This window comes from Argentina silus (genome assembly GCF_951799395.1).
Source record: "Argentina silus genome assembly, chromosome: 3".
Lineage (NCBI taxonomy): Eukaryota > Metazoa > Chordata > Actinopteri > Argentiniformes > Argentinidae > Argentina > Argentina silus.
The window spans coordinates 30,753,813-30,781,275 of NC_139657.1; the positions used below are offsets into that span (position 1 = coordinate 30,753,813).

The following is a 27,463-nucleotide window of genomic DNA, read 5'->3' on the forward strand; positions in this document are numbered from 1 at the left end:
CGTTTGTGAACATTTTTTTCTGCCGTTTTGACAACAGGCTCATGACTAAAGAACACACGGCTGTCTGCTGATTGACGCTTGACTGTAGATTTTCGCTTTGTGTCAAAAGAACTTCCTAACGCACACTTTTTCAAAGTAGGTGAATTCATCAGATCTGTTTGAAACATTGCATTTTATCCATGCACGACGACTGCTTAGATACTCGCAGCACAGTTGCCCCATATAAATTGCCCATGAGCGCGGAGCTTGTCTTTGTCACTGTAGCAACTTTGCTCCATCAGCGGGAGAAGGCGCTTCGACGCCCCTGTAAGCACATGTTTCTCTAATTCCTTTGTTTCAGGCAAGCCACTGTGACGTCAGACGCCTTTACGCATACAGCTTTGCGATGCTTAGACAGTAATAACATAATTCATGTTTACATTTCTTTAATTTTCGACGCATTGTCGTTATTCGTGACGCATCAATGACCAATTGATTATATGGCAATGCAATGAAAAAAGCGTGTGGAAAACAGTGTTAATGACAGATTTGAGAAGCACATTTCTTCAATGTTGGCCGCATTGCATTCCTGTGCAGGTGACAATGGTAATTTTTCAAAACGACAAGGATATTTAAACACATGATTATTTGTTTGCTCTGCTCTATGGCCTCTGCTACAGATCTCATCGAAATGACACTTAGATATCTTAGGGTGTACATATCAAGTTTTCCCAAATGGTCTAGCGGATAGGCATCTACCTTGTAACGCAGGGCGGCCCGGGTCCGATTCCCGTCATGGCAAATGTTTTTTGTAGAAAAATAAAATGAGTCCCAACGTGTGCAACAGAACAGTTCGAAATCTCGTTACATTTGCATCGTCATGAACATGACTTATATCAGGCTAGCTAATTTTTTCTTTGTTCATTTTAAGTGTAGAAACAATATTTCGTTTGTGAACATTTTTTTCTGCCGTTTTGACAACAGGCTCATGACTAAAGAACACAGGCTGTCTGCTGATTGACGCTTGACTGTAGTTTTTCGCTTTGTGTCAAAAGAACTTCCTAACGCACACTTTTTCAAAGTAGGTGAATTAATCAGATCTGTTTGAAACATTGAATTTTATCCATGCACGACGACTGCTTAGATACTCGCAGCACAGTTGCCCCATATAAATTGCCCATGAGCGCGGAGCTTGTCTTTGTCACTGTAGCAACTTTGCTCCATCAGCGGGAGAAGGCGGTTCGACGCCCCTGTAAGCACATGTTTCTCTAATTCCTTTGTTTCAGGCAAGCCACTGTGACGTCAGACGCCTTTACGCATACAGCTTTGCGATGCTTAGACAGTAATAACATAATTCATGTTTACATTTCTTTAATTTTCGACGCATTGTCGTTATTCGTGACGCATCAATGACCAATTGATTATATGGCAATGCAATGAAAAAAGCGTGTGGAAAACAGTGTTAATGACAGATTTGAGAAGCACATTTCTTCAATGTTGGCCGCATGGCATTCCTGTGCAGGTGACAATGGTAATTTTTCAAAACGACAAGGATATTTAAACACATGATTATTTGTTTGCTGTGCTCTATGGCCTCTGCTACAGACCTCATCGAAATGACACTTAGATATCTTAGGGTGTACATATCAAGTCTTCCCAAATGGTCTAGCGGATAGAAATCTGCCTTGTCATGCAGGGCGGCCTGGGTTCGATTCCCGTCATGGCAAATGATTTTTGTAGAAAAATAAAATGAGTCCCAACGTGTGCAACTGAACAGTTCGAAATCTCGTTACATTTGCATCGTCATGAACATGACTTATATCAGGCTAGCTCATTTTTTCTTTGTTCATTTTAAGTGTAGAAACAATATTTCGTTTGTGACCATTTTTTTCTGCCGTTTTGACAACAGGCTCATGACTAAAGAACACACGGCTGTCTGCTGATTGACGCTTGACTGTAGATTTTCGCTTTGTGTCAAAAGAACTTCCTAACGCACACTTTTTCAAAGTAGGTGAATTCATCAGATCTGTTTGAAACATTGCATTTTATCCATGCACGACGACTGCTTAGATACTCGCAGCACAGTTGCCCCATATAAATTGCCCATGAGCGCGGAGCTTGTCTTTGTCACTGTAGCAACTTTGCTCCATCAGCGGGAGAAGGCGGTTCGACGCCCCTGTAAGCACATGTTTCTCTAATTCCTTTGTTTCAGGCAAGCCACTGTGACGTCAGACGCCTTTACGCATACAGCTTTGCGATGCTTAGACAGTAATAACATAATTCATGTTTACATTTCTTTAATTTTCGACGCATTGTCGTTATTCGTGACGCATCAATGACCAATTGATTATATGGCAATGCAATGAAAAAAGCGTGTGGAAAACAGTGTTAATGACAGATTTGAGAAGCACATTTCTTCAATGTTGGCCGCATGGCATTCCTGTGCAGGTGACAATGGTAATTTTTCAAAACGACAAGGATATTTAAACACATGATTATTTGTTTGCTGTGCTCTATGGCCTCTGCTACAGACCTCATCGAAATGACACTTAGATATCTTAGGGTGTACATATCAAGTCTTCCCAAATGGTCTAGCGGATAGAAATCTGCCTTGTCATGCAGGGCGGCCTGGGTTCGATTCCCGTCATGGCAAATGATTTTTGTAGAAAAATAAAATGAGTCCCAACGTGTGCAACTGAACAGTTCGAAATCTCGTTACATTTGCATCGTCATGAACATGACTTATATCAGGCTAGCTCATTTTTTCTTTGTTCATTTTAAGTGTAGAAACAATATTTCGTTTGTGAACATTTTTTTCTGCCGTTTTGACAACAGGCTCATGACTAAAGAACACACGGCTGTCTGCTGATTGACGCTTGACTGTAGATTTTCGCTTTGTGTCAAAAGAACTTCCTAACGCACACTTTTTCAAAGTAGGTGAATTCATCAGATCTGTTTGAAACATTGCATTTTATCCATGCACGACGACTGCTTAGATACTCGCAGCACAGTTGCCCCATATAAATTGCCCATGAGCGCGGAGCTTGTCTTTGTCACTGTAGCAACTTTGCTCCATCAGCGGGAGAAGGCGGTTCGACGCCCCTGTAAGCACATGTTTCTCTAATTCCTTTGTTTCAGGCAAGCCACTGTGACGTCAGACGCCTTTACGCATACAGCTTTGCGATGCTTAGACAGTAATAACATAATTCATGTTTACATTTCTTTAATTTTCGACGCATTGTCGTTATTCGTGACGCATCAATGACCAATTGATTATATGGCAATGCAATGAAAAAAGCGTGTGGAAAACAGTGTTAATGACAGATTTGAGAAGCACATTTCTTCAATGTTGGCCGCATGGCATTCCTCTGCAGGTGACAATGGTAATTTTTCAAAACGACAAGGATATTTAAACACATGATTATTTGTTTGCTGTGCTCTATGGCCTCTGCTACAGACCTCATCGAAATGACACTTAGATATCTTAGGGTGTACATATCAAGTCTTCCCAAATGGTCTAGCGGATAGGCATCTACCTTGTAACGCAGGGCGGCCCGGGTTCGATTCCCGTCATGGCAAATGTTTTTTGTAGAAAAATAAAATGAGTCCCAACGTGTGCAACAGAACAGTTCGAAATCTCGTTACATTTGCATCGTCATGAACATGACTTATATCAGGCTAGCTAATTTTTTCTTTGTTCATTTTAAGTGTAGAAACAATATTTCGTTTGTGAACATTTTTTTCTGCCGTTTTGACAACAGGCTCATGACTAAAGAACACACGGCTGTCTGCTGATTGACGCTTGACTGTAGATTTTCGCTTTGTGTCAAAAGAACTTCCTAACGCACACTTTTTCAAAGTAGGTGAATTAATCAGATCTGTTTGAAACATTGAATTTTATCCATGCACGACGACTGCTTAGATACTCGCAGCACAGTTGCCCCATATAAATTGCCCATGAGCGCGGAGCTTGTCTTTGTCACTGTAGCAACTTTGCTCCATCAGCGGGAGAAGGCGGTTCGACGCCCCTGTAAGCACATGTTTCTCTAATTCCTTTGTTTCAGGCAAGCCACTGTGACGTCAGACGCCTTTACGCATACAGCTTTGCGATGCTTAGACAGTAATAACATAATTCATGTTTACATTTCTTTAATTTTCGACGCATTGTCGTTATTCGTGACGCATCAATGACCAATTGATTATATGGCAATGCAATGAAAAAAGCGTGTGGAAAACAGTGTTAATGACAGATTTGAGAAGCACATTTCTTCAATGTTGGCCGCATGGCATTCCTGTGCAGGTGACAATGGTAATTTTTCAAAACGACAAGGATATTTCAACACATGATTATTTGTTTGCTGTGCTCTATGGCCTCTGCTACAGACCTCATCGAAATGACACTTAGATATCTTAGGGTGTACATATCAAGTCTTCCCAAATGGTCTAGCGGATAGGCATCTACCTTGTAACGCAGGGCGGCCCGGGTTCGATTCCCGTCATGGCAAATGTTTTTTGTAGAAAAATAAAATGAGTCCCAACGTGTGCAACAGAACAGTTCGAAATCTCGTTACATTTGCATCGTCATGAACATGACTTATACCAGGCTAGCTAATTTTTTCTTTGTTCATTTTAAGTGTAGAAACAATATTTCGTTTGTGAACATTTTTTTCTGCCGTTTTGACAACAGGCTCATGACTAAAGAACACACGGCTGTCTGCTGATTGACGCTTGACTGTAGATTTTCGCTTTGTGTCAAAAGAACTTCCTAACGCACACTTTTTCAAAGTAGGTGAATTAATCAGATCTGTTTGAAACATTGAATTTTATCCATGCACGACGACTGCTTAGATACTCGCAGCACAGTTGCCCCATATAAATTGCCCATGAGCGCGGAGCTTGTCTTTGTCACTGTAGCAACTTTGCTCCATCAGCGGGAGAAGGCGGTTCGACGCCCCTGTAAGCACATGTTTCTCTAATTCCTTTGTTTCAGGCAAGCCACTGTGACGTCAGACGCCTTTACGCATACAGCTTTGCGATGCTTAGACAGTAATAACATAATTCATGTTTACATTTCTTTAATTTTCGACGCATTGTCGTTATTCGTGACGCATCAATGACCAATTGATTATATGGCAATGCAATGAAAAAAGCGTGTGGAAAACAGTGTTAATGACAGATTTGAGAAGCACATTTCTTCAATGTTGGCCGCATGGCATTCCTGTGCAGGTGACAATGGTAATTTTTCAAAACGACAAGGATATTTCAACACATGATTATTTGTTTGCTGTGTTCTATGGCCTCTGCTACAGACCTCATCGAAATGACACTTAGATATCTTAGGGTGTACATATCAAGTCTTCCCAAATGGTCTAGCGGATAGGCATCTACCCTGTAACGCAGGGCGGCCCGGGTTCGATTCCCGTCATGGCAAATGTTTTTTGTAGAAAAATAAAATGAGTCCCAACGTGTGCAACAGAACAGTTCGAAATCTCGTTACATTTGCATCGTCATGAACATGACTTATATCAGGCTAGCTCATTTTTTCTTTGTTCATTTTAAGTGTAGAAACAATATTTTGTTTGTGAACATTTTTTTCTGCCGTTTTCACAACAGGCTCATGACTAAAGAACACACGGCTGTCTGCTGATTGACGCTTGACTGTAGATTTTCGCTTTGTGTCAAAAGAACTTCCTAACGCACACTTTTTCAAAGTAGGTGAATTCATCAGATCTGTTTGAAACATTGCATTTTATCCATGCACGACGACTGCTTAGATACTCGCAGCACAGTTGCCCCATATAAATTGCCCATGAGCGCGGAGCTTGTCTTTGTCACTGTAGCAACTTTGCTCCATCAGCGGGAGAAGGCGGTTCGACGCCCCTGTAAGCACATGTTTCTCTAATTCCTTTGTTTCAGGCAAGCCACTGTGACGTCAGACGCCTTTACGCATACAGCTTTGCGATGCTTAGACAGTAATAACATAATTCATGTTTACATTTCTTTAATTTTCGACGCATTGTCGTTATTCGTGACGCATCAATGACCAATTGATTATATGGCAATGCAATGAAAAAAGCGTGTGGAAAACAGTGTTAATGACAGATTTGAGAAGCACATTTCTTCAATGTTGGCCGCATTGCATTCCTGTGCAGGTGACAATGGTAATTTTTCAAAACGACAAGGATATTTAAACACATGATTATTTGTTTGCTGTGCTCTATGGCCTCTGCTACAGATCTCATCGAAATGACACTTAGATATCTTAGGGTGTACATATCAAGTTTTCCCAAATGGTCTAGCGGATAGGCATCTACCTTGTAACGCAGGGTGGCCCGGGTTCGATTCCCGTCATGGCAAATGTTTTTTGTAGAAAAATAAAATGAGTCCCAACGTGTGCAACAGAACAGTTCGAAATCTCGTTACATTTGCATCGTCATGAACATGACTTATATCAGGCTAGCTAATTTTTTCTTTGTTCATTTTAAGTGTAGAAACAATATTTCGTTTGTGAACATTTTTTTCTGCCGTTTTGACAACAGGCTCATGACGAAAGAACACACGGCTGTCTGCTGATTGACGCTTGACTGTAGATTTTCGCTTTGTGTCAAAAGAATTCCCTAACGCTCACTTATTCAAAGTAGGTGAATTCATCAGATCTGTTTGAAACATTGCATTTTATCCATGCACGACGACTACTTAGATACTCGCAGCACAGTTGCCTCATATAAATTGCCCATGAGCGCGGAGCTTGTCTTTGTCACTGTAGCAACTTTGCTCCATCAGCGGGAGAAGGCGGTTCGACGCCCCTGTAAGCACATGTTTCTCTAATTCCTTTGTTTCAGGCAAGCCACTGTGACGTCAGACGCCTTTACGCATACAGCTTTGCGATGCTTAGACAGTAATAACATAATTCATGTTTACATTTCTTTAATTTTCGACGCATTGTCGTTATTCGTGACGCATCAATGACCAATTGATTATATGGCAATGCAATGAAAAAAGCGTGTGGAAAACAGTGTTAATGACAGATTTGAGAAGCACATTTCTTCAATGTTGGCCGCATGGCATTCCTGTGCAGGTGACAATGGTAATTTTTCAAAACGACAAGGATATTTAAACACATGATTATTTGTTTGCTGTGCTCTATGGCCTCTTCTACAGACCTCATCGAAATGACACTTAGATATCTTAGGGTGTACATATCAAGTCTTCCCAAATGGTCTAGCGGATAGGAATCTGCCTTGTCACGCAGGGTGGCCCGGGTTCGATTCCCGTCATGGCAAATGATTTTTGTAGAAAAATAAAATGAGTCCCAACGTGTGCAACAGAACAGTTCGAAATCTCGTTACATTTGCATCGTCATGAACATGACTTATATCAGGCTAGCTCATTTTTTCTTTGTTCATTTTAAGTGTAGAAACAATATTTCGTTTGTGAACATTTTTTTCTGCCGTTTTGACAACAGGCTCATGACTAAAGAACACACGGCTGTCTGCTGATTGACGCTTGAAGGTAGATTTTCGCTTTGTGTCAAAAGAACTCCCTAACGCACACTTTTTCAAAGTAGGTGAATTCATCAGATCTGTTTGAAACATTGCATTTTATCCATGCACGACGACTACTTAGATACTCGCAGCACAGTTGCCTCATATAAATTGCCCATGAGCGCGGAGCTTGTCTTTGTCACTGTAGCAACTTTGCTCCATCAGCGGGAGAAGGCGGTTCGACGCCCCTGTAAGCACATGTTTCTCTCATTCCTTTGTTTCAGGCAAGCCACTGTGACGTCAGACGCCTTTACGCATACAGCTTTGCGATGCTTAGACAGTAATAACATAATTCATGTTTACATTTCTTTAATTTTCGACGCATTGTCGTTATTCGTGACGCATCAATGACCAATTGATTATATGGCAATGCAATGAAAAAAGCGTGTGGAAAACAGTGTTAATGACAGATTTGAGAAGCACATTTCTTCAATGTTGGCCGCATGGCATTCCTGTGCAGGTGACAATGGTAATTTTTCAAAACGACAAGGATATTTAAACACATGATTATTTGTTTGCTGTGCTCTATGGCCTCTGCTACAGACCTCATCGAAATGACACTTAGATATCTTAGGGTGTACATATCAAGTTTTCCCAAATGGTCTAGCGGATAGGCATCTACCTTGTAACGCAGGGCGGCCCGGGTTCGATTCCCGTCATGGCAAATGTTTTTTGTAGAAAAATAAAATGAGTCCCAACGTGTGCAACAGAACAGTTCGAAATCTCGTTACATTTGCATCGTCATGAACATGACTTATATCAGGCTAGCTCATTTTTTCTTTGTTCATTTTAAGTGTAGAAACAATATTTCGTTTGTGAACATTTTTTTCTGCCGTTTTGACAACAGGCTCATGACTAAAGAACACACGGCTGTCTGCTGATTGACGCTTGACTGTAGATTTTCGCTTTGTGTCAAAAGAACTTCCTAACGCACACTTTTTCAAAGTAGGTGAATTAATCAGATCTGTTTGAAACATTGAATTTTATCCATGCACGACGACTGCTTAGATACTCGCAGCACAGTTGCCCCATATAAATTGCCCATGAGCGCGGAGCTTGTCTTTGTCACTGTAGCAACTTTGCTCCATCAGCGGGAGAAGGCGGTTCGACGCCCCTGTAAGCACATGTTTCTCTAATTCCTTTGTTTCAGGCAAGCCACTGTGACGTCAGACGCCTTTACGCATACAGCTTTGCAATGCTTAGACAGTAATAACATAATTCATGTTTACATTTCTTTAATTTTCGACGCATTGTCGTTATTCGTGACGCATCAATGACCAATTGATTATATGGCAATGCAATGAAAAAAGCGTGTGGAAAACAGTGTTAATGACAGATTTGAGAAGCACATTTCTTCAATGTTGGCCGCATGGCATTCCTGTGCAGGTGACAATGGTAATTTTTCAAAACGACAAGGATATTTAAACACATGATTATTTGTTTGCTGTGCTCTATGGCCTCTGCTACAGACCTCATCGAAATGACACTTAGATATCTTAGGGTGTACATATCAAGTCTTCCCAAATGGTCTAGCGGATAGGAATCTGCCTTGTCATGCAGGGCGGCCCGGGTTCGATTCCCGTCATGGCAAATGATTTTTGTAGAAAAATAAAATGAGTCCCAACGTGTGCAACAGAACAGTTCGAAATCTCGTTACATTTGCATCGTCATGAACATGACTTATATCAGGCTAGCTCATTTTTTCTTTGTTCATTTTAAGTGTAGAAACAATATTTCGTTTGTGAACATTTTTTTCTGCCGTTTTGACAACAGGCTCATGACTAAAGAACACACGGCTGTCTGCTGATTGACGCTTGACTGTAGATTTTCGCTTTGTGTCAAAAGAACTTCCTAACGCACACTTTTTCAAAGTAGGTGAATTCATCAGATCTGTTTGAAACATTGCATTTTATCCATGCACGACGACTGCTTAGATACTCGCAGCACAGTTGACCCATATACATTGCCCATGAGCGCGGAGCTTGTCTTTGTCACTGTAGCAACTTTGCTCCATCAGCGGGAGAAGGCGCTTCGACGCCCCTGTAAGCACATGTTTCTCTGATTCCTTTGTTTCAGGCAAGCCACTGTGACGTCAGACGCCTTTACGCATACAGCTTTGCGATGCTTAGACAGTAATAACATAATTCATGTTTACATTTCTTTAATTTTCGACGCATTGTCGTTATTCGTGACGCATCAATGACCAATTGATTATATGGCAATGCAATGAAAAAAGCGTGTGGAAAACAGTGTTAATGACAGATTTGAGAAGCACATTTCTTCAATGTTGGCCGCATGGCATTCCTGTGCAGGTGACAATGGTAATTTTTCAAAACGACAAGGATATTTAAACACATGATTATTTATTTGCTGTGTTCTATGGCCTCTGCTACAGACCTCATCGAAATGACACTTAGATATCTTAGGGTGTACATATCAAGTCTTCCCAAATGGTCTAGCGGATAGGCATCTACCCTGTAACGCAGGGCGGCCCGGGTTCGATTCCCGTCATGGCAAACGTTTTTTGTAGAAAAATAAAATGAGTCCCAACGTGTGCAACAGAACAGTTCGAAATCTCGTTACATTTGCATCGTCATGAACATGACTTATATCAGGCTAGCTCATTTTTTCTTTGTTCATTTTAAGTGTAGAAACAATATTTTGTTTGTGAACATTTTTTTCTGCCGTTTTGACAACAGGCTCATGACTAAAGAACACACGGCTGTCTGCTGATTGACGCTTGACTGTAGATTTTCGCTTTGTGTCAAAAGAACTTCCTAACGCACACTTTTTCAAAGTAGGTGAATTCATCAGATCTGTTTGAAACATTGCATTTTATCCATGCACGACGACTGCTTAGATACTCGCAGCACAGTTGCCCCATATAAATTGCCCATGAGCGCGGAGCTTGTCTTTGTCACTGTAGCAGCTTTGCTCCATCAGCGGGAGAAGGCGGTTCGACGCCCCTGTAAGCACATGTTTCTCTAATTCCTTTGTTTCAGGCAAGCCACTGTGACGTCAGACGCCTTTACGCATACAGCTTTGCGATGCTTAGACAGTAATAACATAATTCATGTTTACATTTCTTTAATTTTCGACGCATTGTCGTTATTCGTGACGCATCAATGACCAATTGATTATATGGCAATGCAATGAAAAAAGCGTGTGGAAAACAGTGTTAATGACAGATTTGAGAAGCACATTTCTTCAATGTTGGCCGCATGGCATTCCTGTGCAGGTGACAATGGTAATTTTTCAAAACGACAAGGATATTTAAACACATGATTATTTGTTTGCTGTGCTCTATGGCCTCTGCTACAGACCTCATCGAAATGACACTTAGATATCTTAGGGTGTACATATCAAGTTTTCCCAAATGGTCTAGCGGATAGAAATCTGCCTTGTCATGCAGGGCGGCCTGGGTTCGATTCCCGTCATGGCAAATGATTTTTGTAGAAAAATAAAATGAGTCCCAACGTGTGCAACTGAACAGTTCGAAATCTCGTTACATTTGCATCGTCATGAACATGACTTATATCAGGCTAGCTCATTTTTTCTTTGTTCATTTTAAGTGTAGAAACAATATTTCGTTTGTGAACATTTTTTTCTGCCGTTTTGACAACAGGCTCATGACTAAAGAACACACGGCTGTCTGCTGATTGACGCTTGACTGTAGATTTTCGCTTTGTGTCAAAAGAACTTCCTAACGCACACTTTTTCAAAGTAGGTGAATTCATCAGATCTGTTTGAAACATTGCATTTTATCCATGCACGACGACTGCTTAGATACTCGCAGCACAGTTGCCCCATATAAATTGCCCATGAGCGCGGAGCTTGTCTTTGTCACTGTAGCAACTTTGCTCCATCAGCGGGAGAAGGCGCTTCGACGCCCCTGTAAGCACATGTTTCTCTAATTCCTTTGTTTCAGGCAAGCCACTGTGACGTCAGACGCCTTTACGCATACAGCTTTGCGATGCTTAGACAGTAATAACATAATTCATGTTTACATTTCTTTAATTTTCGACGCATTGTCGTTATTCGTGACGCATCAATGACCAATTGATTATATGGCAATGCAATGAAAAAAGCGTGTGGAAAACAGTGTTAATGACAGATTTGAGAAGCACATTTCTTCAATGTTGGCCGCATGGCATTCCTGTGCAGGTGACAATGGTAATTTTTCAAAACGACAAGGATATTTAAACACATGATTATTTGTTTGCTGTGCTCTATGGCCTCTGCTACAGACCTCATCGAAATGACACTTAGATATCTTAGGGTGTACATATCAAGTCTTCCCAAATGGTCTAGCGGATAGAAATCTGCCTTGTCATGCAGGGCGGCCTGGGTTCGATTCCCGTCATGGCAAATGATTTTTGTAGAAAAATAAAATGAGTCCCAACGTGTGCAACTGAACAGTTCGAAATCTCGTTACATTTGCATCGTCATGAACATGACTTATATCAGGCTAGCTCATTTTTTCTTTGTTCATTTTAAGTGTAGAAACAATATTTCGTTTGTGAACATTTTTTTCTGCCGTTTTGACAACAGGCTCATGACTAAAGAACACACGGCTGTCTGCTGATTGACGCTTGACTGTAGATTTTCGCTTTGTGTCAAAAGAACTTCCTAACGCACACTTTTTCAAAGTAGGTGAATTCATCAGATCTGTTTGAAACATTGCATTTTATCCATGCACGACGACTGCTTAGATACTCGCAGCACAGTTGCCCCATATAAATTGCCCATGAGCGCGGAGCTTGTCTTTGTCACTGTAGCAACTTTGCTCCATCAGCGGGAGAAGGCGCTTCGACGCCCCTGTAAGCACATGTTTCTCTAATTCCTTTGTTTCAGGCAAGCCACTGTGACGTCAGACGCCTTTACGCATACAGCTTTGCGATGCTTAGACAGTAATAACATAATTCATGTTTACATTTCTTTAATTTTCGACGCATTGTCGTTATTCGTGACGCATCAATGACCAATTGATTATATGGCAATGCAATGAAAAAAGCGTGTGGAAAACAGTGTTAATGACAGATTTGAGAAGCACATTTCTTCAATGTTGGCCGCATTGCATTCCTGTGCAGGTGACAATGGTAATTTTTCAAAACGACAAGGATATTTAAACACATGATTATTTGTTTGCTCTGCTCTATGGCCTCTGCTACAGATCTCATCGAAATGACACTTAGATATCTTAGGGTGTACATATCAAGTTTTCCCAAATGGTCTAGCGGATAGGCATCTACCTTGTAACGCAGGGCGGCCCGGGTCCGATTCCCGTCATGGCAAATGTTTTTTGTAGAAAAATAAAATGAGTCCCAACGTGTGCAACAGAACAGTTCGAAATCTCGTTACATTTGCATCGTCATGAACATGACTTATATCAGGCTAGCTAATTTTTTCTTTGTTCATTTTAAGTGTAGAAACAATATTTCGTTTGTGAACATTTTTTTCTGCCGTTTTGACAACAGGCTCATGACTAAAGAACACAGGCTGTCTGCTGATTGACGCTTGACTGTAGTTTTTCGCTTTGTGTCAAAAGAACTTCCTAACGCACACTTTTTCAAAGTAGGTGAATTAATCAGATCTGTTTGAAACATTGAATTTTATCCATGCACGACGACTGCTTAGATACTCGCAGCACAGTTGCCCCATATAAATTGCCCATGAGCGCGGAGCTTGTCTTTGTCACTGTAGCAACTTTGCTCCATCAGCGGGAGAAGGCGGTTCGACGCCCCTGTAAGCACATGTTTCTCTAATTCCTTTGTTTCAGGCAAGCCACTGTGACGTCAGACGCCTTTACGCATACAGCTTTGCGATGCTTAGACAGTAATAACATAATTCATGTTTACATTTCTTTAATTTTCGACGCATTGTCGTTATTCGTGACGCATCAATGACCAATTGATTATATGGCAATGCAATGAAAAAAGCGTGTGGAAAACAGTGTTAATGACAGATTTGAGAAGCACATTTCTTCAATGTTGGCCGCATGGCATTCCTGTGCAGGTGACAATGGTAATTTTTCAAAACGACAAGGATATTTAAACACATGATTATTTGTTTGCTGTGCTCTATGGCCTCTGCTACAGACCTCATCGAAATGACACTTAGATATCTTAGGGTGTACATATCAAGTCTTCCCAAATGGTCTAGCGGATAGAAATCTGCCTTGTCATGCAGGGCGGCCTGGGTTCGATTCCCGTCATGGCAAATGATTTTTGTAGAAAAATAAAATGAGTCCCAACGTGTGCAACTGAACAGTTCGAAATCTCGTTACATTTGCATCGTCATGAACATGACTTATATCAGGCTAGCTCATTTTTTCTTTGTTCATTTTAAGTGTAGAAACAATATTTCGTTTGTGACCATTTTTTTCTGCCGTTTTGACAACAGGCTCATGACTAAAGAACACACGGCTGTCTGCTGATTGACGCTTGACTGTAGATTTTCGCTTTGTGTCAAAAGAACTTCCTAACGCACACTTTTTCAAAGTAGGTGAATTCATCAGATCTGTTTGAAACATTGCATTTTATCCATGCACGACGACTGCTTAGATACTCGCAGCACAGTTGCCCCATATAAATTGCCCATGAGCGCGGAGCTTGTCTTTGTCACTGTAGCAACTTTGCTCCATCAGCGGGAGAAGGCGGTTCGACGCCCCTGTAAGCACATGTTTCTCTAATTCCTTTGTTTCAGGCAAGCCACTGTGACGTCAGACGCCTTTACGCATACAGCTTTGCGATGCTTAGACAGTAATAACATAATTCATGTTTACATTTCTTTAATTTTCGACGCATTGTCGTTATTCGTGACGCATCAATGACCAATTGATTATATGGCAATGCAATGAAAAAAGCGTGTGGAAAACAGTGTTAATGACAGATTTGAGAAGCACATTTCTTCAATGTTGGCCGCATGGCATTCCTGTGCAGGTGACAATGGTAATTTTTCAAAACGACAAGGATATTTAAACACATGATTATTTGTTTGCTGTGCTCTATGGCCTCTGCTACAGACCTCATCGAAATGACACTTAGATATCTTAGGGTGTACATATCAAGTCTTCCCAAATGGTCTAGCGGATAGAAATCTGCCTTGTCATGCAGGGCGGCCTGGGTTCGATTCCCGTCATGGCAAATGATTTTTGTAGAAAAATAAAATGAGTCCCAACGTGTGCAACTGAACAGTTCGAAATCTCGTTACATTTGCATCGTCATGAACATGACTTATATCAGGCTAGCTCATTTTTTCTTTGTTCATTTTAAGTGTAGAAACAATATTTCGTTTGTGAACATTTTTTTCTGCCGTTTTGACAACAGGCTCATGACTAAAGAACACACGGCTGTCTGCTGATTGACGCTTGACTGTAGATTTTCGCTTTGTGTCAAAAGAACTTCCTAACGCACACTTTTTCAAAGTAGGTGAATTCATCAGATCTGTTTGAAACATTGCATTTTATCCATGCACGACGACTGCTTAGATACTCGCAGCACAGTTGCCCCATATAAATTGCCCATGAGCGCGGAGCTTGTCTTTGTCACTGTAGCAACTTTGCTCCATCAGCGGGAGAAGGCGGTTCGACGCCCCTGTAAGCACATGTTTCTCTAATTCCTTTGTTTCAGGCAAGCCACTGTGACGTCAGACGCCTTTACGCATACAGCTTTGCGATGCTTAGACAGTAATAACATAATTCATGTTTACATTTCTTTAATTTTCGACGCATTGTCGTTATTCGTGACGCATCAATGACCAATTGATTATATGGCAATGCAATGAAAAAAGCGTGTGGAAAACAGTGTTAATGACAGATTTGAGAAGCACATTTCTTCAATGTTGGCCGCATGGCATTCCTCTGCAGGTGACAATGGTAATTTTTCAAAACGACAAGGATATTTAAACACATGATTATTTGTTTGCTGTGCTCTATGGCCTCTGCTACAGACCTCATCGAAATGACACTTAGATATCTTAGGGTGTACATATCAAGTCTTCCCAAATGGTCTAGCGGATAGGCATCTACCTTGTAACGCAGGGCGGCCCGGGTTCGATTCCCGTCATGGCAAATGTTTTTTGTAGAAAAATAAAATGAGTCCCAACGTGTGCAACAGAACAGTTCGAAATCTCGTTACATTTGCATCGTCATGAACATGACTTATATCAGGCTAGCTAATTTTTTCTTTGTTCATTTTAAGTGTAGAAACAATATTTCGTTTGTGAACATTTTTTTCTGCCGTTTTGACAACAGGCTCATGACTAAAGAACACACGGCTGTCTGCTGATTGACGCTTGACTGTAGATTTTCGCTTTGTGTCAAAAGAACTTCCTAACGCACACTTTTTCAAAGTAGGTGAATTAATCAGATCTGTTTGAAACATTGAATTTTATCCATGCACGACGACTGCTTAGATACTCGCAGCACAGTTGCCCCATATAAATTGCCCATGAGCGCGGAGCTTGTCTTTGTCACTGTAGCAACTTTGCTCCATCAGCGGGAGAAGGCGGTTCGACGCCCCTGTAAGCACATGTTTCTCTAATTCCTTTGTTTCAGGCAAGCCACTGTGACGTCAGACGCCTTTACGCATACAGCTTTGCGATGCTTAGACAGTAATAACATAATTCATGTTTACATTTCTTTAATTTTCGACGCATTGTCGTTATTCGTGACGCATCAATGACCAATTGATTATATGGCAATGCAATGAAAAAAGCGTGTGGAAAACAGTGTTAATGACAGATTTGAGAAGCACATTTCTTCAATGTTGGCCGCATGGCATTCCTGTGCAGGTGACAATGGTAATTTTTCAAAACGACAAGGATATTTCAACACATGATTATTTGTTTGCTGTGCTCTATGGCCTCTGCTACAGACCTCATCGAAATGACACTTAGATATCTTAGGGTGTACATATCAAGTCTTCCCAAATGGTCTAGCGGATAGGCATCTACCTTGTAACGCAGGGCGGCCCGGGTTCGATTCCCGTCATGGCAAATGTTTTTTGTAGAAAAATAAAATGAGTCCCAACGTGTGCAACAGAACAGTTCGAAATCTCGTTACATTTGCATCGTCATGAACATGACTTATATCAGGCTAGCTAATTTTTTCTTTGTTCATTTTAAGTGTAGAAACAATATTTCGTTTGTGAACATTTTTTTCTGCCGTTTTGACAACAGGCTCATGACTAAAGAACACACGGCTGTCTGCTGATTGACGCTTGACTGTAGATTTTCGCTTTGTGTCAAAAGAACTTCCTAACGCACACTTTTTCAAAGTAGGTGAATTAATCAGATCTGTTTGAAACATTGAATTTTATCCATGCACGACGACTGCTTAGATACTCGCAGCACAGTTGCCCCATATAAATTGCCCATGAGCGCGGAGCTTGTCTTTGTCACTGTAGCAACTTTGCTCCATCAGCGGGAGAAGGCGGTTCGACGCCCCTGTAAGCACATGTTTCTCTAATTCCTTTGTTTCAGGCAAGCCACTGTGACGTCAGACGCCTTTACGCATACAGCTTTGCGATGCTTAGACAGTAATAACATAATTCATGTTTACATTTCTTTAATTTTCGACGCATTGTCGTTATTCGTGACGCATCAATGACCAATTGATTATATGGCAATGCAATGAAAAAAGCGTGTGGAAAACAGTGTTAATGACAGATTTGAGAAGCACATTTCTTCAATGTTGGCCGCATGGCATTCCTGTGCAGGTGACAATGGTAATTTTTCAAAACGACAAGGATATTTCAACACATGATTATTTGTTTGCTGTGTTCTATGGCCTCTGCTACAGACCTCATCGAAATGACACTTAGATATCTTAGGGTGTACATATCAAGTCTTCCCAAATGGTCTAGCGGATAGGCATCTACCCTGTAACGCAGGGCGGCCCGGGTTCGATTCCCGTCATGGCAAATGTTTTTTGTAGAAAAATAAAATGAGTCCCAACGTGTGCAACAGAACAGTTCGAAATCTCGTTACATTTGCATCGTCATGAACATGACTTATATCAGGCTAGCTCATTTTTTCTTTGTTCATTTTAAGTGTAGAAACAATATTTTGTTTGTGAACATTTTTTTCTGCCGTTTTCACAACAGGCTCATGACTAAAGAACACACGGCTGTCTGCTGATTGACGCTTGACTGTAGATTTTCGCTTTGTGTCAAAAGAACTTCCTAACGCACACTTTTTCAAAGTAGGTGAATTCATCAGATCTGTTTGAAACATTGCATTTTATCCATGCACGACGACTGCTTAGATACTCGCAGCACAGTTGCCCCATATACATTGCCCATGAGCGCGGAGCTTGTCTTTGTCACTGTAGCAACTTTGCTCCATCAGCGGGAGAAGGCGGTTCGACGCCCCTGTAAGCACATGTTTCTCTAATTCCTTTGTTTCAGGCAAGCCACTGTGACGTCAGACGCCTTTACGCATACAGCTTTGCGATGCTTAGACAGTAATAACATAATTCATGTTTACATTTCTTTAATTTTCGACGCATTGTCGTTATTCGTGACGCATCAATGACCAATTGATTATATGGCAATGCAATGAAAAAAGCGTGTGGAAAACAGTGTTAATGACAGATTTGAGAAGCACATTTCTTCAATGTTGGCCGCATGGCATTCCTGTGCAGGTGACAATGGTAATTTTTCAAAACGACAAGGATATTTAAACACATGATTATTTGTTTGCTGTGCTCTATGGCCTCTGCTACAGACCTCATCGAAATGACATTTAGATATCTTAGGGTGTACATATCAAGTCTTCCCAAATGGTCTAGCGGATAGGCATCTACCTTGTAACGCAGGGCGGCCCGGGTTCGATTCCCGTCATGGCAAATGTTTTTTGTAGAAAAATAAAATGAGTCCCAACGTGTGCAACAGAACAGTTCGAAATCTCGTTACATTTGCATCGTCATGAACATGACTTATATCAGGCTAGCTCATTTTTTCTTTGTTCATTTTAAGTGTAGAAACAATATTTCGTTTGTGACCATTTTTTTCTGCCGTTTTGACAACAGGCTCATGACTAAAGAACACACGGCTGTCTGCTGATTGACGCTTGACTGTAGATTTTCGCTTTGTGTCAAAAGAACTTCCTAACGCACACTTTTTCAAAGTAGGTGAATTCATCAGATCTGTTTGAAACATTGCATTTTATCCATGCACGACGACTGCTTAGATACTCGCAGCACAGTTGCCCCATATAAATTGCCCATGAGCGCGGAGCTTGTCTTTGTCACTGTAGCAACTTTGCTCCATCAGCGGGAGAAGGCGGTTCGACGCCCCTGTAAGCACATGTTTCTCTAATTCCTTTGTTTCAGGCAAGCCAATGTGACGTCAGACGCCTTTACGCATACAGCTTTGCGATGCTTAGACAGTAATAACATAATTCATGTTTACATTTCTTTAATTTTCGACGCATTGTCGTTATTCGTGACGCATCAATGACCAATTGATTATATGGCAATGCAATGAAAAAAGCGTGTGGAAAACAGTGTTAATGACAGATTTGAGAAGCACATTTCTTCAATGTTGGCCGCATGGCATTCCTGTGCAGGTGACAATGGTAATTTTTCAAAACGACAAGGATATTTAAACACATGATTATTTGTTTGCTGTGTTCTATGGCCTCTGCTACAGACCTCATCGAAATGACACTTAGATATCTTAGGGTGTACATATCAAGTCTTCCCAAATGGTCTAGCGGATAGGCATCTATCTTGTAACGCAGGGCGGCTCGGGTTCGATTCCCGTCATGGCAAATGTTTTTTGTAGAAAAATAAAATGAGTCCCAACGTGTGCAACAGAACAGTTCGAAATCTCGTTACATTTGCATCGTCATGAACATGACTTATATCAGGCTAGCTAATTTTTTCTTTGTTCATTTTAAGTGTAGAAACAATATTTCGTTTGTGAACATTTTTTTCTGCCGTTTTGACAACAGGCTCATGACGAAAGAACACACGGCTGTCTGCTGATTGACGCTTGACTGTAGATTTTCGCTTTGTGTCAAAAGAATTCCCGAACGCTCACTTATTCAAAGTAGGTGAATTCATCAGATCTGTTTGAAACATTGCATTTTATCCATGCACGACGACTACTTAGATACTCGCAGCACAGTTGCCTCATATAAATTGCCCATGAGCGCGGAGCTTGTCTTTGTCACTGTAGCAACTTTGCTCCATCAGCGGGAGAAGGCGGTTCGACGCCCCTGTAAGCACATGTTTCTCTAATTCCTTTGTTTCAGGCAAGCCACTGTGACGTCAGACGCCTTTACGCATACAGCTTTGCGATGCTTAGACAGTAATAACATAATTCATGTTTACATTTCTTTAATTTTCGACGCATTGTCGTTATTCGTGACGCATCAATGACCAATTGATTATATGGCAATGCATTGAAAAAAGCGTGTGGAAAACAGTGTTAATGACAGATTTGAGAAGCACATTTCTTCAATGTTGGCCGCATGGCATTCCTGTGCAGGTGACAATGGTAATTTTTCAAAACGACAAGGATATTTAAACACATGATTATTTGTTTGCTGTGCTCTATGGCCTCTGCTACAGACCTCATCGAAATGACACTTAGATCTCTTAGGGTGTACATATCAAGTTTTCCCAAATGGTCTAGCGGATAGGCATCTACCTTGTAACGCAGGGCGGCCCGGGTTCGATTCCCGTCATGGCAAATGTTTTTTGTAGAAAAATAAAATGAGTCCCAACGTGTGCAACAGAACAGTTCGAAATCTCGTTACATTTGCATCGTCATGAACATGACTTATATCAGGCTAGCTCATTTTTTCTTTGTTCATTTTAAGTGTAGAAACAATATTTCGTTTGTGACCATTTTTTTCTGCCATTTTGGCAACAGGCTCATGACTAAAGATCACACGGCTGTCTGCTGATTGACGCTTGACTGTAGATTTTCGCTTTGTGTCAAAAGAACTTCCTAACGCACACTTTTTCAAAGTAGGTGAATTCATCAGATCTGTTTGAAACATTGCATTTTATCCATGCACGACGACTGCTTAGATACTCGCAGCACAGTTGCCCCATATAAATTGCCCATGAGCGCGGAGCTTGTCTTTGTCACTGTAGCAACTTTGCTCCATCAGCGGGAGAAGGCGGTTCGACGCCCCTGTAAGCACATGTTTCTCTAATTCCTTTGTTTCAGGCAAGCCACTGTGACGTCAGACGCCTTTACGCATACAGCTTTGCGATGCTTAGACAGTAATAACATAATTCATGTTTACATTTCTTTAATTTTCGACGCATTGTCGTTATTCGTGACGCATCAATGACCAATTGATTATATGGCAATGCAATGAAAAAAGCGTGTCGAAAACAGTGTTAATGACAGATTTGAGAAGCACATTTCTTCAATGTTGGCCGCATGGCATTCCTGTGCAGGTGACAATGGTAATTTTTCAAAACGACAAGGATATTTAAACACATGATTATTTGTTTGCTGTGCTCTATGGCCTCTGCTACAGACCTCATCGAAATGACACTTAGATATCTTAGGGTGTACATATCAAGTTTTCCCAAATGGTCTAGCGGATAGGCATCTACCTTGTAACGCAGGGCGGCCCGGGTTCGATTCCCGTCATGGCAAATGTTTTTTGTAGAAAAATAAAATGAGTCCCAACGTGTGCAACAGAACAGTTCGAAATCTTGTTACATTTGCATCGTCATGAACATGACTTATATCAGGCTAGCTCATTTTTTCTTTGTTCATTTTAAGTGTAGAAACAATATTTCGTTTGTGACCATTTTTTTCTGCCGTTTTGACAACAGGCTCATGACTAAAGAACACACGGCTGTCTGCTGATTGACGCTTGATTGTAGATTTTCGCTTTGTGTCAAAAGAACTTCCTAACGCACACTTTTTCAAAGTAGGTGAATTCATCAGATCTGTTTGAAACATTGCATTTTATCCATGCACGACGACTACTTAGATACTCGCAGCACAGTTGCCCCATATACATTGCCCATGAGCGCGGAGCTTGTCTTTGTCACTGTAGCAACTTTGCTCCATCAGCGGGAGAAGGCGGTTCGACGCCCCTGTAAGCACATGTTTCTCTAATTCCTTTGTTTCAGGCAAGCCACTGTGACGTCAGACGCCTTTACGCATACAGCTTTGCGATGCTTAGACAGTAATAACATAATTCATGTTTACATTTCTTTAATTTTCGACGCATTGTCGTTATTCGTGACGCATCAATGACCAATTGATTATATGGCAATGCAATGAAAAAAGCGTGTGGAAAACAGTGTTAATGACAGATTTGAGAAGCACATTTCTTCAATGTTGGCCGCATGGCATTCCTGTGCAGGTGACAATGGTAATTTTTCAAAACGACAAGGATATTTAAACACATGATTATTTGTTTGCTGTGTTCTATGGCCTCTGCTACAGACCTCATCGAAATGACACTTAGATATCTTAGGGTGTACATATCAAGTCTTCCCAAATGGTCTAGCGGATAGGCATCTACCTTGTAACGCAGGGCGGCCCGGGTTCGATTCCCGTCATGGCAAATGTTTTTTGTAGAAAAATAAAATGAGTCCCAACGTGTGCAACAGAACAGTTCGAAATCTCGTTACATTTGCATCGTCATGAACGTGACTTATATCAGGCTAGCTCATTTTTTCTTTGTTCATTTTAAGTGTAGAAACAATATTTTGTTTGTGAACATTTTTTTCTGCCGTTTTGACAACAGGCTCATGACTAAAGAACACACGGCTGTCTGCTGATTGACGCTTGACTGTAGATTTTCGCTTTGTGTCAAAAGAACTTCCTAACGCACACTTTTTCAAAGTAGGTGAATTCATCAGATCTGTTTGAAACATTGCATTTTATCCATGCACGACGACTGCTTAGATACTCGCAGCACAGTTGCCCCATATAAATTGCCCATGAGCGCGGAGCTTGTCTTTGTCACTGTAGCAACGTTGCTCCATCAGCGGGAGAAGGAGGTTCGACGCCCCTGTAAGCACATGTTTCTCTGATTCCTTTGTTTCAGGCAAGCCACTGTGACGTCAGACGCCTTTACGCATACAGCTTTGCGATGCTTAGACAGTAATAACATAATTCATGTTTACATTTCTTTAATTTTCGACGCATTGTCGTTATTCGTGACGCATCAATGACCAATTGATTATATGGCAATGCAATGAAAAAAGCGTGTGGAAAACAGTGTTAATGACAGATTTGAGAAGCACATTTCTTCAATGTTGGCCGCATGGCATTCCTGTGCAGGTGACAATGGTAATTTTTCAAAACGACAAGGATATTTAAACACATGATTATTTGTTTGCTGTGCTCTATGGCCTCTGCTACAGACCTCATCGAAATGACACTTAGATATCTTAGGGTGTACATATCAAGTCTTCCCAAATGGTCTAGCGGATAGGCATCTATCTTGTAACGCAGGGCGGCCCGGGTTCGATTCCCGTCATGGCAAATGATTTTTGTAGAAAAATAAAATGAGTCCCAACGTGTGCAACAGAACAGTTCGAAATCTCGTTACATTTGCATCGTCATGAACATGACTTATATCAGGCTAGCTCATTTTTTCTTTGTTCATTTTAAGTGTAGAAACAATATTTCGTTTGTGAAAAAAAATTTCTGCCGTTTTGACAACAGGCTCATGACGAAAGAACACACGGCTGTCTGCTGATTGACGCTTGACTGTAGATTTTCGCTTTGTGTCAAAAGAACTTCCTAACGCACACTTTTTCAAAGTAGGTGAATTCATCAGATCTGTTTGAAACATTGCATTTTATCCATGCACGACGACTGCTTAGATACTCGCAGCACAGTTGCCCCATATAAATTGCCCATGAGCGCGGAGCTTGTCTTTGTCACTGTAGCAACTTTGCTCCATCAGCGGGAGAAGGAGGTTCGACGCCCCTGTAAGCACATGTTTCTCTGATTCCTTTGTTTCAGGCAAGCCACTGTGACGTCAGACGCCTTTACGCATACAGCTTTGCGATGCTTAGACAGTAATAACATAATTCATGTTTACATTTCTTTAATTTTCGACGCATTGTCGTTATTCGTGACGCATCAATGACCAATTGATTATATGGCAATGCAATGAAAAAAGCGTGTGGAAAACAGTGTTAATGACAGATTTGAGAAGCACATTTCTTCAATGTTGGCCGCATGGCATTCCTGTGCAGGTGACAATGGTAATTTTTCAAAACGACAAGGATATTTAAACACATGATTATTTGTTTGCTGTGCTCTATGGCCTCTGCTACAGACCTCATCGAAATGACACTTAGATATCTTAGGGTGTACATATCAAGTCTTCCCAAATGGTCTAGCGGATAGGCATCTATCTTGTAACGCAGGGCGGCCCGGGTTCGATTCCCGTCATGGCAAATGATTTTTGTAGAAAAATAAAATGAGTCCCAACGTGTGCAACAGAACAGTTCGAAATCTCGTTACATTTGCATCGTCATGAACATGACTTATATCAGGCTAGCTCATTTTTTCTTTGTTCATTTTAAGTGTAGAAACAATATTTCGTTTGTGAAAAAATTTTTCTGCCGTTTTGACAACAGGCTCATGACGAAAGAACACACGGCTGTCTGCTGATTGACGCTTGACTGTAGATTTTCGCTTTGTGTCAAAAGAACTTCCTAACGCACACTTTTTCAAAGTAGGTGAATTCATCAGATCTGTTTGAAACATTGCATTTTATCCATGCACGACGACTGCTTAGATACTCGCAGCACAGTTGCCCCATATAAATTGCCCATGAGCGCGGAGCTTGTCTTTGTCACTTTAGCAACTTTGCTCCATCAGCGGGAGAAGGCGGTTCGACGCCCCTGTAAGCACATGTTTCTCTAATTCCTTTGTTTCAGGCAAGCCACTGTGACGTCAGACGCCTTTACGCATACAGCTTTGCGATGCTTAGACAGTAATAACATAATTCATGTTTACATTTCTTTAATTTTCGACGCATTGTCGTTATTCGTGACGCATCAATGACCAATTGATTATATGGCAATGCAATGAAAAAAGCGTGTGGAAAACAGTGTTAATGACAGATTTGAGAAGCACATTTCTTCAATGTTGGCCGCATGGCATTCCTGTGCAGGTGACAATGGTAATTTTTCAAAACGACAAGGATATTTAAACACATGATTATTTGTTTGCTGTGCTCTATGGCCTCTGCTACAGACCTCATCGAAATGACACTTAGATATCTTAGGGTGTACATATCAAGTCTTCCCAAATGGTCTAGCGGATAGGCATCTATCTTGTAACGCAGGGCGGCCCGGGTTCGATTCCCGTCATGGCAAATGATTTTTGTAGAAAAATAAAATGAGTCCCAACGTGTGCAACAGAACAGTTCGAAATCTCGTTACATTTGCATCGTCATGAACATGACTTATATCAGGCTAGCTCATTTTTTCTTTGTTCATTTTAAGTGTAGAAACAATATTTTGTTTGTGAAAAAAAATTTCTGCCGTTTTGACAACAGGCTCATGACTAAAGAACACACGGCTGTCTGCTGATTGACGCTTGACTGTAGATTTTCGCTTTGTGTCAAAAGAACTTCCTAACGCACACTTTTTCAAAGTAGGTGAATTCATCAGATCTGTTTGAAACATTGCATTTTATCCATGCACGACGACTGCTTAGATACTCGCAGCACAGTTGCCCCATATAAATTGCCCATGAGAGCGGAGCTTGTCTTTGTCACTGTAGCAACTTTGCTCCATCAGCGGGAGAAGGCGGTTCGACGCCCCTGTAAGCACATGTTTCTCTAATTCCTTTGTTTCAGGCAAGCCACTGTGACGTCAGACGCCTTTACGCATACAGCTTTGCGATGCTTAGACAGTAATAACATAATTCATGTTTACATTTCTTTAATTTTCGACGCATTGTCGTTATTCGTGACGCATCAATGACCAATTGATTATATGGCAATGCAATGAAAAAAGCGTGTGGAAAACAGTGTTAATGACAGATTTGAGAAGCACATTTCTTCAATGTTGGCCGCATGGCATTCCTGTGCAGGTGACAATGGTAATTTTTCAAAACGACAAGGATATTTAAACACATGATTATTTGTTTGCTGTGCTCTATGGCCTCTGCTACAGACCTCATCGAAATGACACTTAGATATCTTAGGGTGTACATATCAAGTCTTCCCAAATGGTCTAGCGGATAGGCATCTATCTTGTAACGCAGGGCGGCCCGGGTTCGATTCCCGTCATGGCAAATGTTTTTTGTAGAAAAATAAAATGAGTCCCAACGTGTGCAACAGAACAGTTCGAAATCTCGTTACATTTGCATCGTCATGAACATGACTTATATCAGGCTAGCTCATTTTTTCTTTGTTCATTTTAAGTGTAGAAACAATATTTCGTTTGTGACCATTTTTTTCTGCCGTTTTGACAACAGGCTCATGACTAAAGAACACACGGCTGTCTGCTGATTGACGCTTGACTGTAGATTTTCGCTTTGTGTCAAAAGAACTCCCTAACGCACACTTTTTCATAGTAGGTGAATTCATCAGATCTGTTTGAAACATTGCATTTTATCCATGCACGACGACTACTTAGATACTCGCAGCACAGTTGCCTCATATAAATTGCCCATGAGCGCGGAGCTTGTCTTTGTCACTGTAGCAACTTTGCTCCATCAGCGGGAGAAGGCGGTTCGACGCCCCTGTAAGCACATGTTTCTCTAATTCCTTTGTTTCAGGCAAGCCACTGTGACGTCAGACGCCTTTACGCATACAGCTTTGCGATGCTTAGACAGTAATAACATAATTCATGTTTACATTTCTTTAATTTTCGACGCATTGTCGTTATTCGTGACGCATCAATGACCAATTGATTATATGGCAATGCAATGAAAAAAGCGTGTGGAAAACAGTGTTAATGACAGATTTGAGAAGCACATTTCTTCAATGTTGGCCGCATGGCATTCCTGTGCAGGTGACAATGGTAATTTTTCAAAACGACAAGGATATTTAAACACATGATTATTTGTTTGCTGTGTTCTATGGCCTCTGCTACAGACCTCATCGAAATGACACTTAGATATCTTAGGGTGTACATATCAAGTCTTCCCAAATGGTCTAGCGGATAGGCATCTACCTTGTAACGCAGGGCGGCCCGGGTTCGATTCCCGTCAAGGCAAATGTTTTTTGTAGAAAAATAAAATGAGTCCCAACGTGTGCAACAGAACAGTTCGAAATCTCGTTACATTTGCATCGTCATGAACATGACTTATATCAGGCTAGCTCATTTTTTCTTTGTTCATTTTAAGTGTAGAAACAATATTTTGTTTGTGAAAAAAATTTTCTGCCGTTTTGACAACAGGCTCATGACTAAAGAACACACGGCTGTCTGCTGATTGACGCTTGACTGTAGATTTTCGCTTTGTGTCAAAAGAACTTCCTAACGCACACTTTTTCAAAGTAGGTGAATTCATCAGATCTGTTTGAAACATTGCATTTTATCCATGCACGACGACTGCTTAGATACTCGCAGCACAGTTGCCCCATATAAATTGCCCATGAGAGCGGAGCTTGTCTTTGTCACTGTAGCAACTTTGCTCCATCAGCGGGAGAAGGCGGTTCGACGCCCCTGTAAGCACATGTTTCTCTAATTCCTTTGTTTCAGGCAAGCCACTGTGACGTCAGACGCCTTTACGCATACAGCTTTGCGATGCTTAGACAGTAATAACATAATTCATGTTTACATTTCTTTAATTTTCGACGCATTGTCGTTATTCGTGACGCATCAATGACCAATTGATTATATGGCAATGCAATGAAAAAAGCGTGTGGAAAACAGTGTTAATGACAGATTTGAGAAGCACATTTCTTCAATGTTGGCCGCATGGCATTCCTGTGCAGGTGACAATGGTAATTTTTCAAAACGACAAGGATAT

At 41.1% G+C, this 27,463-nt stretch overlaps 1 pseudogene across 1 annotated transcript in view; it reads right to left on the reverse strand.

The window, feature by feature from the left end:
* Nucleotides 1-19,593, reverse strand: part of LOC310802302 (cytochrome P450 3A27-like) — a 191,684-nt pseudogene extending 172,091 nt beyond the window's left edge. Inside the window, exon 1 of the transcript in view lies at nt 19,571-19,593. The product of the transcript in view is annotated as a cytochrome P450 3A27-like (transcript). The remainder of the gene's footprint in view (nt 1-19,570) is intronic.
* Nucleotides 19,594-27,463: the final 7,870 nt, after the last annotated feature.